At 37.6% G+C, this 19677-nt stretch overlaps 1 pseudogene; it reads right to left on the bottom strand.

Moving 5' to 3' along the window:
• Positions 1 to 6339: 6339 nt before the first annotated feature.
• On the bottom strand, positions 6340 to 8691 carry LOC130680694 (small nuclear ribonucleoprotein G-like; annotated as a pseudogene).
• Between the last annotated feature and the right edge of the window lie 10986 nt (positions 8692 to 19677).

Below are 19677 nucleotides of genomic sequence, written 5' to 3'. Positions count from 1 at the left end.
AGGGGAAGGTTGGCTGGAAGAATCCTAGACTGCTGTGCGGCCTATGGAAGTTTCTGCAAAGCCGTCAGGGCCTCCTGAAGCTAACGCTGGCTATCAGGGGAGTCCTGGGTGTCCCCGGGGCCTGTTGTCCTGTGTTCCTGTCTGTGACAGGCCTGTGGGAGGCATGGCCTCTGCACAGACTACAGAAGGTGGAGTTCAGAGCTCAGCAGCTGGAGCTCTTGGCCCACTGTGCTCCCTGCAGATGGAGGTCTGGGAGGCTTATTTTCAGTTCAGTTTCTCCACCTAGGCTTGGGCAACGGTGGTTCCGTGGTTTCTGTGGGCCATTTTTCCCTAGGGGAGGCTGAGGAGGAAGTCGGGCAGATGGATTGCAGCTCCCTTTGCTGCAGCTGGCCTTGGGATTGCAAATTGTAGCCCCCGTCCCCAGCCATTCTGCATTCATCTCACCCCTGCAATACCTGGGCATGTGCTGGTGTCCTGCCTGATGGAGTGACCCAAACTTTAATTTCTGAAGGGTCTGAACACTTACTGATAGACCCTTCTCAGCCCTGAGACAAGGGAATACCAGGTTTCTGAGTGGATCACCTGGGTTCCACATACATTGTTTCCTGTCCCCACTGTGTAGAAACAGCCTTTTCCTGCTGATGAATTACCTTGCCCACACAGTGACTCTCCTCTTTGTTGCTGATGCTGGCGCAGGAGCCCAGAGCCCTGGCAGCAGCCGCAACGTGTAAGGGGGCAGGAGGCCTGCTGCTCACCACTTTGCTCACAGGGACCTCCAGCCCTGCAGGCCTAGAGCTGTGGTACGGGAGGCACAGAGCGGCAGGTGGGGCAGCTGTTGTTGCCACTCTGTTTCAGTCAAGAGCCATGGATCCTTCCTGTGAGGACTCAGAACTAGACAGACGTCTTGACTGTAATAAAAACACAGCATGCTGGTAGCAGCACTTCTCCTTTGAGAGCACGTCCTCAGCTGGCGTTCCCAGCTGTGCATCCTGTGAGGCTCTTTCTGCATGACACGGTGGCTCCCGTGAGCGTGGGTGCACACCTGCCACGTGCTGTGCTCGTGGGACTCTGGGGCATCAGGCAAGTCTGATGTCGGACCTTGATTCAGCCTGATTTTCTTTTCTATTTTCCCTTCCTTTCTTTCCTTCTGTCCTACTATTTGGAGGTCTTCGATTTCATCTTTCTATTATATTTGTTCATTCAATAAATATGTATTGAGCCCCCATTCTAGGTGCTGGAGATACAGCAGTAAGACAAAGCTCTTGCTGGTTTCAATTTCTGGTTTCCTGTTTATTTCTAGTCATACTGTGCAGTCATCAGAGAAAGAGGTCAGTTCCCACTTTTCAGAATATGAGGTTTTTTGAGGATCACAATTTTATCAGTATTCCATGAGAATTAAAAATATTTTCTTTGGCAGTAAATAGAGATTAATAAGGCCTAATAAATATTGTTTGATTCAGAAATATTGATCATTTGATTCAGATTCTTTCATATTACTAGTGTCTATTATAGCACCTACCACATTTGAGATACTATGTAAGCCATTGGGGGAAATAGTGGGTGAGCAAAAACAATCCCTTTTCTTACAGTCCTTACAGGCTAGTAGTGGGGTGGCGCAGGAAATGAGACAACCTAAATGTGATAAATAGTGTGCAGGAAAGGAAGAGTTCCATGCGAGCATCAAGTAGAGGAATCTCCGCTAGAATGGTGGAGCCCAGGCTTCCCTGACAAGGCGACAGCTGAGCTGAGGTCTGGAGGGTGAGTTGGCACTAACGAGACGAGCCTGGAGGTGAGCATTCTGTACCTAGGAAACGGCTTGTGCAAATGCCCCATGGTGGAAGAGGAGCATGGACTTCAAGGAATGGAAGCATATTGATAGGACAGAGGGAGTGAGCACAGGGTGGGAGGAGCTGGGGAGGCAGGGACAGTCACATTTTTCTATTTCTGCCTTATCCTGAGAGCAGCAGGAAGCCCTTGGCCCAGGTGACTCAAAGAGGGTGATTTGAGAATATTTCCACTTTGAAAAGATTACTTTGGCTGAGATGTGCAAAGCAGGTGATGAGCGGTGGAAGGAGAGGTTGGTCTGAGCAGATCAGGGAGCTCCCGCATAATCTAGGGGCAAGAATGTAAGATCTTTGATCAGAGTAGAGACAGAGAAGATAGAAATGGATGAATCCCAGGGGTATCTGGGCGGTTAAATGGCCTGGAGACAGTGATGGATTGACTGGCCCTGGTAGAGGAGTTCTGACTTGTCTAGCTGGTGGTGTCATTCATGCAGAAGAGGGACACCATTGTTAGAAATGATGTTGGGGGAGCACAAGCTCTATCTTAGGCACGATGAGCCTTTTCTTTCTATACACATTCTTTTTTTTCTATGTGCAGTCAAGGACTAAAAGAGGTGTAAGTCTTCAACTATATTTGTCAATTTCTTGTGTTGCATTTTTGCTTCTGTAGTTTCATATATTTGGCAGTAGAAGTTCATAATAATGTTGGATTTTAAGATTTTTAATTACTGAAGTAATAGTTGAAAATATCACTAAGCATCCAAAATTATGGACAGTCACTATTTATGACACCTCCAAAGTCTCATTCCATTCTCCAAAGGTGACCCTGGTTCACGGCTTGAATTGGGTAATGAAATATTCAGGGTAGATCATGGCCCTCACCTCGATGAAACTTCTGTTATGCTTAATGCTTTTTGCCTAAATTCAGCTTCATTGGACATGGTAGCATGTCCTTGCTTTCTTTTCTTTTTTTTTTTTTTTTTAACTTTGTAGATTGTTTATTTTCATGCACATTAAAATACAGAGCAAATTACAACTAACTATATTAAACACACATGTCTTCCTCACACAGATTTGTCAAAGCATAATGTGCTCTAGGTATTTTTTTAAATTAAATACTAATTGGGGCTATCTTTGTGTTTATCCTTATCTGAATTAACTCCTCTCCCCCTTTCTCTCTTCAGAATTAGCTGCTACCGTGAATAGAACTGCATCATTCCTACATTTTAATATTTTAATGGTGTTTAATACATATTCATGCAGTTTAACACAGGTTTATACATTGTTTAAAGATAAAGCTACTATATAGCCTTGCTTTCTTTTCATGTGTGTTTGCTGGGCATATCTTTGCTCAAACTTTTACTCTGGAGCTTTCTGAGCCACTTATCAGTGGTTGGATTGTATCTTTTTGGTCAAATAGGAAATTTTTGTTCTAGTAGACTTTATTTAGCTTTCACCTTTCATATTATCCCCTTTTTAATGCTTCCTTATTGTTTCCTTTTCATCTTTGCTGTCATGTCTTCCCTGGTTCATTTGGAAAATTATGACTTTAGTTCTAGTCGCATCTTTAACTTTAAATATTTAAAGGTAGGTCTGTGTTTCCGGTTTCTCATCTTCAGAAATGGAACGGGATATTAACTTCTCCCAGAAAGAAGAAACAGCCGTGCATTCTGCTCTTTCCCTGTCCTTCACCTCACACTTCTGTTGCTGTCCCACTTGATCATTACCAGACCACGAATCATCCACTTCAGGAATGATGACAAGGGGCATCATTTTATGACCTTCATTTTCTTCTGTGGGAAAGAAGCCGGGGGTCTGGGATGGGGATGGCACGGGCAGCCTAGCCTAGGCCCAGGGAAGCGCAGGCCAAGAGCCTGGCCTGCAGTCTGCAGTCTGTGGGCAACAGCTCTCCCTACCCCACCCTGCCCGCGGCTGTACACTCCGTGACCCACTGGCTCTTTCCTGCCCCCAGGCCTTGCACTGGCTGTTCCCACTGCCTGGCAAAATATTCTTCTAATTAATTTTTAAATTACTTGATACAGACCCTAATTAAAAAAGTACAACAGTACAAAAGTACTTATTTTTTGTATCTCACTTTCCCATAGACTGGTGACTTATATATCCTTATAACTTCTCTGAGACATGGTATCTATTCATATCCTGTTCTTACGCCTTGCTGTTTCCAGTTAACTATGTATTTCGAAGATCACTTGTAGTACTTAGAAGTACTAAGCTGCCTTTTAAAATAGCTTCATGATATTTGCTTTTATGAATGTACCATGATTTAAGTCTACTGGCTTGAGGACATTTTCCCATCACTGATATGAATGACACCGATTCTTTACCACCATAAATTATAAATTTGATTTAACAGGATTTATGGCTCTTCATGGTACTTGAAACTCTTCATCGAGCTTTGGTAATTTTTACTTTCAAGGAATTTTTCCATTTCAGTTAAATTCTCAAGTTTATTGGCATAAAGTTGTTTATAATTCCTTTAATATCTATAGAATCTGCGGGGATATTCTCACTCTCATTCCTGTACTGCACAGAACATCCTTGGCACAGCGTAAACATCGCATTTGTCAGCTTTTGCGACCATCCTTCTCTTCCGGTCCTCAGAACACCTCAGTGGCAAGTCACTGTTATTTCCTTCTGGAATTTCTAGTACATGGAAGTCAGACCTTCTCATTGTCTTCTATGTTTTTCAACCTCTTTTTTGTATTTTTGTCTCTGTCTCTATGTGCTACATCCTGGATGATTTCCTCAGCTACTTTAAGGATTAGTAATTTGGTCTCTGCTTATTCTGCCCAGCAAATAAGTTCTTCTTTTGTTGATGTTTTAGAATTTTTAAGTTAATTTTTATGCCTTAAGGATAACTATAAGCACAGCATCTGCAAGATAAAAATCTGACAATGTCAGTTACATAGTTGATGAAGGGAATACTTAGGAGGATCATAAGCAAAGTTCATCCCTGCATATCCCCAATTTTTTTCTCCCTCACATTTCTATTTTCTTGTGGTTTCTTTCAGTATTGAATGTGTTTATTTCATTTTTTTGTAGATGCCCTTTTTCCAATTAAGGAAGTTCCTTTCTCTTGCTAGTTTTCTGAAGGCCTTTATGATGAATATATGTTGGGTTTTGTTAAATGCTTTTTCTGTATCTATTGTTTTTCTTCAGTCTATTGATATGAATGACATTGATATTTTAATGTTAAGCTAAACTTTGCATTCATGCAATAAACCCCACTTGGTCATAATATATTGTCCTTTTTATGTGTTGTTGGATTCAGTTTGCTAACATTTTGTTAAGTATTGAGCTCATGAGGGATACTGGTCTGTATTTTTCTTTTACTTCTTTCTGGTTTTGGTTATCAGTAAGAGTATTCATTTCTCTTAAATTTTCTGGAAGAATTTTACAGAACAGGTAATATTTTTTCTTAAATATTTTGTGGGACTCATCACTGAAGACATCTAGACCTGGAGTTTTCTTTGTGGAAAGGTTTTAAATTATAAATTTGATTTAACAGGATTTATGGCTCTTCAGGGTACTTGAAACTCTTCATCGAGCTTTGGTAATTTTTACTTTCAAGGAATTTTTCCATTTCAGTTAAATTCTCAAGTTTATTGGCATAAAGTTGTTCATAACATTCCTTTAATAGCTATAGAATCTGTGGGGATAGTCTCACTCTCATTCCTGATACTGATAATTGATATCTCCTCCCCTCAGTCCCAATCAATTTGATTAAATGTTTATGAATTTTATTGATCATCTCAAAGAGTCATTTTTGGTTTAATTGGATTTTCTCTATTTTTCTGATTTTGTTGATATTTCTGCTTTATCATTATTTCAACTTGTGCTAACTGGGTTTCATTTAGTCCTTCTATTCTGGTTTATTAGGGTGGAAGCCTGGGTGACTTGTTTGGGACTTCTTCATCTCAGATAGGAACATTTACTATAAATTCCTTTTGAGTCCTGCTCTGGAAGTGTCCCATGAGTTTGACAGGTCATGCTTTCATTTTCTCTCCATTCAAAATGTTTTTTTTCCTGTGATTTTTTTCCCCCCTACTTTTGATCTGTGGGTTATTTAGAAGTGAGTTACTCAGTTTTCAAATATTTGGGGATTTAAAGAATTTGTTATCGGTTTTTAAATTTCAGTGTGGTAGAGGACATACTTTGCATTATTTCAGTCCCTTTTCATTTATTCACTTATTTTATGGTCAGAATATGGTCTATCTTGGTAAATGTTATTTGTGCACTTGAAAGAAATATGTGTTCTGTTGTTGGGTGTCCTGTAAATATCAGTGAGGTTAAAGTTGTTGATTGTATTGTTTTAAATCTTCTATGTCCTTACTCATTTTGTTTACTTGATCTATGAATTAAAAGGAGAGGGATGTTTAAGTTTCTACTATGAGGGGTGATGAAATCTCAACTATAATTGTAAATTAAAATATTTTTCTCTTATTTCTATCAGTTTTTGCTTACGTATTTCTGATAACTTCATCATTTTATTATTATAGCATTATCTGCCTTATTCTTTGTAGTAATCCTTGTTCTGAAATCTATTTTGATATTAGCATAGATAGCCATTCTGGTTTTCTTATGATTGGTGATAGCAATGGTAAGATATTTTTCTGTCCTTTCACTTTTTCTTTTTAGTATTACAAAAGTTTAACAAAAATGTCCAATATGAAAATGTATTTGACTTTACTTTCATATTGTAGTAAAACAGGTGCTGTGGAGAGGGGACATGTGGAAGTAGTCGATTTCTCTGGTGAAAACAGCCATTGTTTATACTTGTTCCAAGGCTTCTAACATACTATTTCTTCGTATTATCACCACTCCAAAAATTGTTCTGTTGGCCACTGGTTGCCATCTCCACACAATATTCATACAGGGATCAAATCCCCTCAATATTCCTTGGACATGTCTGCAGCCTTTTAATTTCAATAACTTCTTGTCCATAAATTTTTTCAGTTTGGGAGGGTGAGCTTTGCTTATGGTGTCTACTCAGGGAGCTCAAAGATACCTCCCTCCATCCTTTTATTTTTAACCTATATTGTTGGTAATCTATATAAAGTTGCTTTCTTATAGGGAGCATATGATTGGGCCTTGATTTTAAAATCCCATCTGAAAATATCATTTAATTCAGATGTTTAGACCACCCTACATTTAATGTGGTTATAGATATGTTTGCTTTTAAATCTATCATCTTGCAATTTGTTTTCTACTTCTCTCATTTCCTTCCTTCTTTTGGATTAACAATATAACTCTTTAACTTAACCAGTTTACCCTCAAATAATATTATACCACTTCACAGACAAAAATGTTAAAGTAGTGTATGTCCATCTCCCCTCTTCCAACCTTTGTGATGGCTGTTGTACATTTTACTTCTATATATTATAAACCCCATGACATATCTTTTTACTTTTCTTGAAACAGTTCTCTCTTAAAGAGATTTAAAATATGAAAGTCTTTTATATTTACCCACATATTTACTATTTCCAGTGCTCCTCATCCCTTGGTGTAGTGCAGTTAAAGTGATATCGTTGTTCTGCCTGAAGAAATTCCCTTAACACTTCTGTAGTACTTACTGGTCTGATAATTTGAATTCCCCCTGTTTTGCATGTCCGAACTAACCTTCAATTTTTTTGTCTTTATTTATTTGTATATATAAAATGCATATTTATCATGATTCATAAGTGAACAATTCAGTGGTATTAAATAATTCACAATGTTGTGGAACCATCACTAGTTATACCCAAACCTTTTTCATCCTCCTCAACAAAAACTCAGTACTCATTAACTGATCACTCTCTTCACCTTCCTCCAGATCCTGGTAACTTCTATTCTACTTTCTGTCTCTATGAATCTGCTCGTTCTAGATACCTCATATAAGAGGAGTCATACACTATTTGTCCTTTTTGTATCTGGCTTATTTCATTTATCATGACTTCAAGGTCTATCCATGTTGTATCATATATAGAAATTTCATTTCTTTTTATGGCTGAATAATATACTACTGTGTATATATCATTTTGTTTATCCATTTATCTGTTAATGAACACTTGGGTTATTTCCACCTTTTGACTACTGTGAATAATGTTGCTATGAACATAGGTGTACAGGTATCTGAGTCTAGGCCTTTCTTTTGGATATATACCTAGGAATGGAATTGCTGGATCATATGGCACTTCTATGTCTAACTTTATGAGAAACTTCCAAACTGTTTTCCACAGTGGCGTTACCATTTATTTCCCATCAACAATGTATGAGGATTCCAATTTCTCCATATCCTCACCAACACTTGTTTTCTGTGTTTTAGTATAATAGCCATCCTTATGCAGGGTGTTAAGTGGTATCTCTTTGTAATTTTGGTATGTATTTCTTTAATGACTAGTGATACTGAGCATCATTTCACATGCTTATTGGTAATTTGTGTATCTTCTTTGGAAAAATGTCTATTCAAATCCTTTACCAATTTTTTGTTTTGTTTGGGAGGGTGAGCTTTGCTTATGGTGTCTACTCAGGGAGCTCAACAATAGTTGAATTGTAGGGGTTCTTTATATATTCTGGATATTAACCCTTTATCAGATATGATTTGAAAATATTTTCTCCCATTCAGTAGGTTGTCTTTTCACTTTTTTGATAGTATTCTTTGATGCACAAAAGTTCTTAATTTTGGCGAAGTTCATTCTTTTTTCTATTGTTGCCTGTGTTTTTGGTGTAATGTCCATGAAATTTATTTCCAAATTCAACATCAAGCTTTTATCTAGGGCTTGCTACGAAGAGTTTTATAGTTTTAGTTCTTTTTGATCGATTTTCAGTTAATTTTTCCAAATGGTGTAAGAGGGTCCATTTTCATTCTTTTGCATGTGAATATTTAGTTTCACTGGCACAATTTGTTGAAAAGACTGTACTTTCCCCCAGTGATGGCCTGGGCACCCTTCTTTTTTTTAATTTTTTAATATTTTGGTATCATTAATCTACAGTTACATGAGCAACATTGTTTACTAGACTCCCCCCATTATCAAGTCCCCCCCACATATCCCATTACAGTCACTGTCCATCAGCGTAGTAAGATGTGGTAGGGTCACTACTTGTCTTCTCTGTGTTGTACAGCCCTCCCCATGCCGCGACCCCACATTATGTCTGCTAATAGTAATGCCCCTTTTTTCCCCCTTATCTCTCCCTTCCCACTCATCCTCCCCAGTCCCTTTCCCTTTGGTAACTGTTAGTCCATTCTTGGGTTCTGTGATTCTGCTGCTGTTTTGTTCCTTCAGTTTTTGCTTTGTTCTTATACTCCACAGATGAGTGAAATAATTTGGTACTTGTCTTTCTCTGTCTGGCTTATTTCACTGAGCATAATACCCTCTAGCTCCGTCCATGTTGCTGCAAATGGTAGGATTTGTTTTCTTCTTATGGCTGAATAATATTCCATTGTGTATATGTACCACCTCTTCTTTATCCATTCATCTGCTGATGGACACTTAGGTTGCAGGGCACCCTTCTTGAAAATCAATTTATTATATGTGTGAAGATTTATTTTGGGACTCCCTATGCTATTGCATCGGTCTTTATTTTCTGTTTTGATGCTAGTATATACTGTTTCAATTACTTTGTAGTAAACTTCATAGATTGGAAATCTGAGTCCTACAACTTTTTTTTTTTTCAAGATTGTTTGCTTTGACTATTTGGGCCCCCTTACAATTCCACACTAATTTGAGGATTGGCTTTTCCATTTCTGTAAAAAATAATACTTGACTTTTGATAGGGATTTTGTCCAATCTGTAGATGGCTTTGGGTAGTAGTGACATTTAACAATTTACATGAACATGGGAAAGCTTTCCATTTCTTTATGTCTTTTGTTTCTTTCAGCAATGTTTGGTTGCTTTCCTCTCCTTGGTTAAATTAATTCCTATGTATTTAATTACTAATGTTATTATAAATGGAATTGCTTTCCTTTTCAGATTCATTTGGTGTGTAGAAATAAAACTGATCTTCGTGTTGATCTCACACCCTAGTAACTTTGCTGAATTCACTTATTAGCTGTTATAGCCCTCTTGTGAATTCTTTGGCATTTTCTGTATGTAGCATCCTGTCATCTGTGGATATAGTTTTACCTGTTCCTTTCTAATTTGGATGGCTTTTATTTCTGTCTTGTCTAATAGCTCTGTCCAGAACTTCCAGTATAATGTTGAGTAGCAACAGTGAAAGTGGACATCCTTGTCTCATTCCTGGATCTTAAAGCTTTCAGACTTTAATTATTGAATGTGAGGTTAGCTGTGGGCTTTTCATAAACACCATTTCATGTCGAGGGATTGTCTTCCTATTCCTAGTTTTTGGAGTTTTTTTATCATGCAAGGCTGTTGGATTTTGTTAAATTCCTTTTCTGCATCAACAGCAAGGATCATGTGTTTTCTGTTCATGTGATTAATGACATTGATTTTCTTCTCTTGGGGCACTCTTGTATTTTTGGTATGAGTCCTATTTGGTCATGGTGAATAATTATTTTAATACGCTGTTGGATTTGATTTGTTAATATTCTGTTGAGAATTTTTGCACTTATATTTGTTAAGAGTATTGGTCTGTGATTTTCTTGTATCTTTTTCTGGCTTTGGTATCAGAATAATACTTGCTTCATAGAATGAGATAGGAAGTATTCCCTTCTGTTCAATTTTGGAAGAGTTTGAGAAGGATTGGTGTTAATTCTTTAGTTATTTGGGAGAATTCACTGGTGAAGCCACCTAGTCCAGGCCTTTTCTTTATTGGGAGCTTTTTGATTACGGACTCAATCTCTTTACTTACTATAGGCCTGCTGAGATTTTCTGTTCCTCTTGAGTCAGTTTAGGAAGGTGGTGTGTTTTAAGAAATTTGTCCATTTACTCTAGATTATCTAACTTGTTGGTATGTAGTTCTTCATGGCATTCTCTTTAATCCTTTTCATTTTCTGTAAGGTCATAGCAATGTCTCTACTTTTGCTTTCAATTTTTTTTTTTTGTAGATAATTATTTTTTATTGAAAGGTAGTTGACACACAGCATTACATTAGTTTCAGGTGTACAACACAGTGATTCAACATTTATATACATGATAATTCTAGCTACCATTTTGCTTTCAATTTTAATTGTCTTTTTTTCTTTGTCAGTCTAGCTAAAGGTTTGTCAGTTTCATTGACCTTTTTTCAAAGAATCAAATTTTGCTTTCATTGATTTTGTTTTTCCATTTTGTTTTACCTCCTCTCTGATCTTTTTTATTTCCTTCCTTATGCTAGCTTTGTGTTTAGCTTGCTTTTCTTGTTCTAGTTCTCTAAGGTATATACAAGTTATTTGAGATCTTTCTTTTTAATATAAGCATTTAAAGTGATAAATTTCTCTTGAGTACTGCTTTTGTTGCTTTCCATAAGTTTTGTGTATGTATATTTCCTCTTCTTTTTTTAAAGATTTTCTCTTAGAATTTCTAGGAAATTCAGAATTTATTGGAATTCTGGTCTAGGGCTTTTGTTTCATTCAATGCTTTAAAGCTAATGCTCCCATCTCCTGGCTTGAATAGTTTCTGATGAGAGAAGTCTGTCATTCCCACACTTGTTCTGTATCTACCCCCTACCCCTGCCTGGTTACCTATAATTTTAAAAAATCACCTATTCTCAGCAGTTTGATTATGATGTTCCTTAGTATGGTTTTCCTCATGTTTATTCTACTGGCGTTAATTGAACTTCTTGAAAAAAGGTTTAGTTTTCTGAAAATTGAAAAAAAATTTTGAGAAAAATTTGGTTATTATATTTCCCCCCACCCCCTGCCTTTCTCCTTCTGGTACTATAATTACTACACATATGTTAAGCTACTTAATGTTGTCTTATTACAACAAAAGAGCTCACTGATGCTCTTTTTTTCCAAGTCTTTTTTTCCTGCATGTTTCATATTTGCATAGTTTCTACTGTGTGTGTTCAAGTTCGCTTATCTTTTTTTCTGCAGTGTCCAATCTGCTGTTCATCCCATCCAGAATACTTTTCATTTCACACTATTTTTTGTTTCTATAATTTTGATTTAGGTTTTATAGCTCCCATTTTCTCTCTCCTCAACATGCTCATGGCTTCCTTTACTTTTTTGAAAGTATGGAATATCTTTATAATTCTTTAAACATTCTTGTCTCCTCATTGTATCATCTGAATCATTTTTGGGTCTGTTTCTATTGATGGATTTTTCCTGTCCTTTATGGGTCATGTTTTTCTGCTTCCTCACATGCCTGGTAAATTTAAGTTGGTTGCCAGACATGAATTTTACATTGTTGGATGTTTTGTATCAAATATTTTTGAGCTTTGTTCTGTGACAGTTGCTTAGAAATAGTTGGGATCTTTTCAAGGATTGTTTTTAAACGTTACTAGATGGATCCAGGACATCCTTTCGTCTATGGCTAATTTGCCTCCACTACTGAAACAATACCTTTCTGAGAACTCTATAAATAATGCCTTGTGTGACAGGTCTTTTCATTCTGGCATTGGGAGTATGAAATATTCCTGGCTATGTATGAGCTCTGTGGATTGTTCTGCCTGCTCTTTTCTGCTGTTTCTTCTTTTGGCCATGGTAGCTTCTTACATGTGCTGAAGTCTAAGGTGAACCTTTGTCAGATCTCCAGTGATCTGTTTCTCTGTGAAATTCTCCTTTACTCTGTCCCACAATTCTAGGCATCTTGACAGCACTGAACTGTGCACACTCTCTCCCCTCAATCCAAGGAAACTTCTGGGCTGTTTTGGTTTGTCCTCTGCTCCAGGGCCTAGAAATTTTCTGCAGGTAGTAAACTGGGTAGTTCTACAGCTTACCTCATAAGTTTTCCTTTTCTCAAAGATCACTGTCCTGTGCTGCCTGAAACCTGTTGTTTCATATATTTTGTGTTTTAATTGTTTAAGGTAGAAGATTAAATCTGATCCCTTTTACTCTACCTTGGTCAGAAATGGCCTATCAGTCCATTAACATTTAATGTAATTATTGAAATGGTTGGATTTAGGTTGATCATTTGCTATTTGTTTCCTGTTTGTCCATCTGTTTTGTTTATTTTTCTACTCCTGCTTTTTTTTTCTCTTTTGGTATAATATACAATTACATGAGCAACACTGTGGTTACTACATTCCCCCCATTATCAAATCCCCACCACACAGCCCATATTACAGTCACTGTCCATCAGTGTAGTAAGATGCTATATATAGAGTCACTACTTGTCTTCTCTGTACTATACTGCCTTCCCTGTGTGCCCCCCACATGATGTGTACTAATTGTAATGCCCCATTCCCCTTCTCCCTCCCTTCCCCCCAAGCCCCCTTAGTCCCTTTCCCTTTGGTAACTGTTAGTCTATTCTTGGGTTCTGTGAGTCTGCTGCTGTTTTGTTCCTTCAGTTTTTGCTTTGTTCTTATGGTCCACAGAGGAGTGAAATCATTTGATACTTGTTTTTCTCTGCCTGGCTTATTTCACTGAGCATAATACCCTCTAGCTCCATCCGTGTTGTTGCAAATGGTAGGATCTGTTTTTTTTCTTGTGGCTGAGTAATATTCCATTGTGTATATGTACCACATCTTCTTTATCCATTCATCTACTGATGGACACTTAGATTGTTTCCATTTCTTGGCTATTGTAAATAGTGCTGCGATAAACATAGGGGTGCATCTGTCTTTTTCAAACTGGGCTCCTGCATTCTTAGGGTAAATTCCTAGGAGTGTAATTCCTGGGTCAAACGGTATTTCTATTTTGAGTTTTTTGAGGAACCTCCATACTGCTTTCCACAATGGTTGAACTACTTTACATTCCCACCAGCATCCTCGCCAACATTTTTTGTTGTTGTTTGTCTTTTGGATGTTTGCCATCCTAACTGATGTGAGGTGTTATCTCATTGTGGTTTTAACTTGCATTTCTCAGATGATCAGGGATGTGGAGCATCTTTTCATGTGCCTGTTCGCCATCTGAATTTCTTCTTTGTAGAAGTGTCTGTTCGGCTCCTGTGCCCATTTTTAATTGGCTTATTTGCTTTTTGTTTGTTGAAGTGCGTGAGCTCCTTATATAGTTTGGATGTCAACCCCTTATTGGATATGTCATTTATGAATATATTCTCCCATAATGTAGGAGGTCTTTTTGTTCTACTGATGGTGTTCTGTGCTGTACGGAAGCTTTTTAGTTTGATGTAGTCCCACTTGTTCATTTTTGCTTTTGTTTCTCTTGCCTGGGGAGATATGTTCATGAAGAAGTTGCTCATGTTTATGTCCAAGAGATTTTTGCCTGTTTTTTTCTAAAAGTTTTATGGTTTCATGACTTATATTCAGGTCTTTGATCCATTTTGAGTCTACTTTTGTGTATGGGTTTAGACAGTAATCCAGTTTCATTCTCTTACAGGTAGCTGTCCAGTTTTGCCAACACCAGCTGTTGAAGAGGCTGTCATTTCCCCATTGTATATCCATGGCTCCTTTTTCATATATTAATTGACCATGTATGCTTCCTTGGGTTTGTATCTGGGCTCTCTAGTCTGTTCCATTGGTTTATGGGTCTGTTCTTGTGCCAGTACCAAACTGTCTAGATTACTGCAGCTTAAAGTCTGGGAGTGTAATTCCCCACTTTATTCTTCCTTCTCAGGATTGCTTGGCTATTTGGGGTCTTTTGTGGTTTCATATGAATTTTAGAACTCTTTGCTCGAATTCATTGAAGAATGCTGTTGGTAGTTTGGTAGGGATTGCATTGAATCTGTAGATTGCTTTAGGCAGGATGGCCATTTTGACAATATTAATTCTTCCTATCCATGAGCACAGGATGTGTTTCCATCAATTGGTTTCTTCTTTAATTTCTCTAATGAGTGTCTTGTAATTTTCAGAGTATAAGTCTTTCACTTCCTTGGTTAGGTTTATTCCTAGGTATTTTATTCTTTTTGATGCAATTGTGAATGGAATTGTTTTCCTGATTTCTCTTTCTGCTAGTTCATCATTAGTGTATAGGAATGCAACACATTTCTGTGTATTAATTTTGTATCCCGCAACTTTGCTGAATTCAGATACTAGATCTAGTAGTTTTGGAGTGGATTCTTTAGCGTTTTTATGTACAGTATCATGTCATCTGCAAACAGGGACAGTTTGACTTCTTCCTTCCCAATCTGGATGCCTTTTCTTTGTGTTGTCTGATTGCCGTGGCTAGGACCTCCAGAACTATGTTGAATAAATGTGGGGAGAGTGGGCATCCTTGTCTTGTTCCCAATCTTAAAGGAAAAGCTTTCAGCTTCTCGCCGTTAAGTATAATGTTGGCTGTGGGTTTGTCATATATGGCCTTTATTATGTTGAGGTACTTGCCCTCTATACCCACTTTGTTGAAAGTTTTTATCATGAATAGATGTTGAACTTTGTCAAATGCTTTTTCACCACCTATGGAGGTGATCATGTGGTTTTTGTCCTTTTTTTTGATGTAGTGGATGATGTTGATGGATTTTCAAAAGTTGTACCATCCTTGCATCCCTGGAATGAATCCCACTTGATTATGATGAATGATCTTTTGGATGTATTTTTGAATTCAGTTTGCTAATATTTTGTTGAGTATTTTTGCATCTGTTCATCAGGGATATTGATGTGTAATTTTCTTTTTTTGTGGGGTCTTTACCTGGTTTTACTATTAGAGTGATGTTGGCCTCATAGAATGAGTTTAGGAGCATTCCCTCCTCTTCTACCTTTTGGAAAACTTTAAGGAGGATGGGTATTAGGTCTTCACTTAAATGTTTGATAAAATTCAGCATTTAAACCATCTGGTCTGGGAGTTTTGTTCTTAGGTAGTTTTTTGATTACCAATTCAATTTCCTTGCTGGTAATTGGTCTATTCAGATATTCTGTTTCTTCCTGGGTCAGCCTTGGAAGGTTGTGTTTTTCTAGAAAGTTATCCGTTTTCTTCTAGGTTATCCAGTTTGTTACTATATTATTTTTCATAGTATTCTCTCATTATTCTTTGTATTTCTGTGGTGTCCGTAGTGATTTTTCCTTTCGTATTTCTGATTCTGTTTATGTGTGTAGACTCTTTTTTTCTTTGTAAGTTTGGCTACTCCTGCTTTTAGTTAAAATGGAATACTGAAAAATATTTGTTTAATTCCTCTATTTGCTTTTTTAGCTTGAACTTCTGCCTTTTATTATTTTTTAAAGTTTGCTTTAGGGATTATTATATACATACTTAATTTTTTTTATAACCTAACTACAATATTTTACCAGTTAATAAAAATATAAAAACATTGCAACTGTATAGGTCCATTTGTCCTCCATCCACATACATTTTTTCTTCAGTTACAATATTTTATTATAGCATATTAATTGTCGTGCTTTATTGTTTGCTTCCTGTGCCTAATTTATAAATTAAGCACTATTGGTAGGCATGTGTAGGAAAAAAAGAGTCTATACAGGGTTCAGCACTATCTGGGGTTTTAAGCATCCTCTGAGGGTCTTGGAAGGTATCCCCTGAAGATAATGGGGGGGGGAACTCCTGTACTCAAATCCACCTCTTCTGATTTCTAATCACACATTCCTTCCGTCATCCCACATCTAGACCATTCCTGTTTCTGTCGCTTTTTTTCCTTAGCTGAGGGAAGTCATGAAAAAGAGGCAGGAATCAAGGTTAGGCCCGAAATGCACTGAGGAGTAGAAGCACCTTGTGGAACAAGGGCCATTGGAGCTGAATGCCCATGTCCTGGTCACTCTCCATGTATGAGAGACTGAAGGTCTCCTTGCAGCCCAATGGCCCAATGCCCCCAGGGAAATTCTTATAGTTGCACACAGTGAACTGCAGCTTCACATGGACATGGGACTCTTCCTCCCATGGTAGGTACAGTTGGAGGGAAGCCAGTGGTCAGTGTCTCTGCCTTCTTGCAATGGGAAATCCTGGTACATGCAGAGGGATGTCCCATCAGAATCTGCTGCACCTCATTCCACTTGTCCTTCGGGGCATCCAGCAGCCAGCCCAGCTCTTGCTGTACTGTAATCGTGCCCATCAGAGTGACTGGTTTAGTGCGTGCCTTCAGGGGCAGCGGTGCACACAGCAGCAGCAGGAGCACAAGCCCCAGGGGCCAGCACCACTCCATGGCGCCAGGCTGGTACCTGGGACCATGGCCCACATGGCTGGGCCAGGTTTCTGGGACTGGTATCCTCTACCCATATTTAATGCAGTAGTCGTTATAGGTATTAGTCTTCATGTTACAAACCCCACTATACAATGTTGAAATTTTTGCTCAGTTGTACAGCTGTATGTATATTAAATAGATTAAGGGAAGTCTTTTATATTAAATCCACATATTTGCCATTACCAGTTATATAGTTGTAGTAATCTAACAACTTAGTGACTTAAGACAATAAACATTTATTATCTTCTAATTTATGTGAGTCAGGAATTTGAATTGGTTTAGCTAGGTGATCCTGGATTGTGGTTTATGAGATTAGTAAGAATATTAGCCAGAACTGCAGTCATTTTAAGGCTTAACTAACTCAAACTAGAGGATGTGTTTCCAGAATCTCACATCATAGCATAGTGATACTGACTTGTTAGAAGGAGACCCATGTCTTACCATGTGGACCTCTCCATATAGCTGTTTGAGTGCCCTCATGACATGGCATCTGACTTCCCCCAGTGTGAGTGGTCTAAGGGAGTAAGATGGAAGTGGTATTTTTACAAAATGTAATTTGATATAATTCTTATACCATAGAAGTCACACTTCTATATAGTTCAGTTGTTTGTACACTCATAAAGTTGTAGAATCATCACTATGACCTAGGTTCAGAGTATTTTCATCATCCCCAAAGGAAATCCTATACTGGTTAACTGTCATCCCACTTCACCCTTCCCCTAACCACCACTAATCTCCTTTCTTTCTCTATGGCTTTGCCTATTTTTAACATTTCATATAAATGAAATCATATTTTATGTGGCCCTTTGTGTGTTGCAGCTTGTGTTGGCACTTTATTCCTTTTTATAGCTGAATAATATTACATTGTATGGACACCTGTTTATCCATTCATCAAATTGTGGACATTTGGGTTGTTTTCCCTTTTTGGCTATTATGAATAGTGCTACTGTGAACATTCGTATACATATTTTGTGCGGATATATATTTTAAATTGTCTTGTGAGTGGAACTGCTGGATCATATGGTAACTCTATTTTACCTTTGTGGACCTGCCAAACTTTTCCAAAGAAGGTTCCCCATTTTATGATCCCACAGCAATCCCATATGAAGGTTCCAATCTCTTCCTATCCTTGCTTTCTAATTAGTCATCCTAGTGGATGTGAAGTGGTATCTCATGGCTTTGATTTGCATTTCCCTGATAACTAATTGTATTGACATCTTATATACTTACTGGCCAATTTATGTGTCTTTATTGGAGAAATCTCTATTCAAATCTTTTGCCCATATAAATAATTGGATTGTCTTATTGAGTTGTAAGAGTTCCTTATATATTCTGGATACTAAATCCTTGTATGATTGACAATTTCTCCCATTCTTTGGGCTATCTTTACATTCCTGATTGTGTCTTAAAGCACAAATGGTTTATATTTTGATGTTGTTCAATTATCAGTTGTTTTCTTTGGCTGTGTGTATTTTAGGTGTTTTACCTAAGAAATCTGCCTAATCCAAGGATATGAAGTCTTAGACCTATGAAGTGTTTTTTATGACCTAAGCTTTGGGAATCACACACTGTCCCTTCATATTCTATTGATCACACAGACCAATCCCGATACACTGTGAGAGGGGACTCCATATAGAACATAAATACCAGGAAGAGAGGACCACTGGAGACCATTTTTGAAATTATTAGACTGCTTGATTTATTAATTCCTGTAAATCTTAATTTCCATCAGGTGTCATTTGCCCTGCGCCTGAAGAACTTCGGTATTTCTTGTCATGTGGTTCTGCTTCTGCTGAAACTTCTACAGTTCACCTAAAAATGCCAGTATTTCACCTTCATTTTGAAGACTATTTTCACTGGGTAGAGAATTCTGGCTTGACATGTATTACTTTCATACCTTTAAAGATGTCATTCTGTTGTCTTCTAGTCACTATGGCTTCTGTTAAAAAGTTTGCATACAACTGGAGTGTTTCACACAGCAGAGGAAATGTTGTTCCTCTGAATAATGCACTGCTTCTATCTTGCTTTCAAGAATGTTTTTTAGTTTCCAGCAGTTTGACTATGAAGTTCCTGGGTGTAGTTTTATTTATACTTATTCTGTTTGGGGTTTGTTTTGGTTCTTAACGATTCTCCACATTTGGAATATATGGCCATTTTTTCCAAAATTTTTTTTCTGCCTAATTCTTCCCTCTCATTCTGAGATTCCAATTATGTATATGTTACTGTTTGTTATCCAACGGAGCTCTGATCATCTTTTCAGGATCCTTTTTTTTTTTGTATTTTTCAGATTGGATGTCTATGCTCTGTTTCAGGGCTTGGGAAACTTGGGACCACTACAGGTTGAATCTTATTGCCATTCATTTACTATAGCTGTTTTCACACTATAGTGGCAGAGATGTAGAGACCTTTGACCATCAAAGCCAGAAATTTCTACTATCAATTTTTTACAGAAAGGGTTTACTAACTAACTTCTGCTTTTTCAAGCTTGATTGTCATCTTTGATTTGCTGTTAATCTATTGAATTTACTCTTCAGGTATTGTATTTTTCAGTTCTAGAATTTCTATTTGGTTCTTTTTGTTACTAATTCTTTGCTGACAATTCCTGTTTGTGCATTCATTGTATTTTTCCTTTACATTCTTTTTAATTGATTTAGTATTCTAAGATACGGGTCATCTCAGTTTCCATTAACTACCATTCTCTTTGGTATGGATCACATTTTCTTGTTTTTCTTACGTGTACTAATTCTGAATTGTATCTGGATACTGTGAATAAT

This window comes from Manis pentadactyla, chromosome 14 (genome assembly GCF_030020395.1).
Source record: "Manis pentadactyla isolate mManPen7 chromosome 14, mManPen7.hap1, whole genome shotgun sequence".
Classification (NCBI taxonomy): Eukaryota; Metazoa; Chordata; class Mammalia; order Pholidota; family Manidae; genus Manis; species Manis pentadactyla.
Note: the sequence above shows the minus strand (reverse complement) of the source record. Positions and strands in the feature narration are given on the sequence as shown.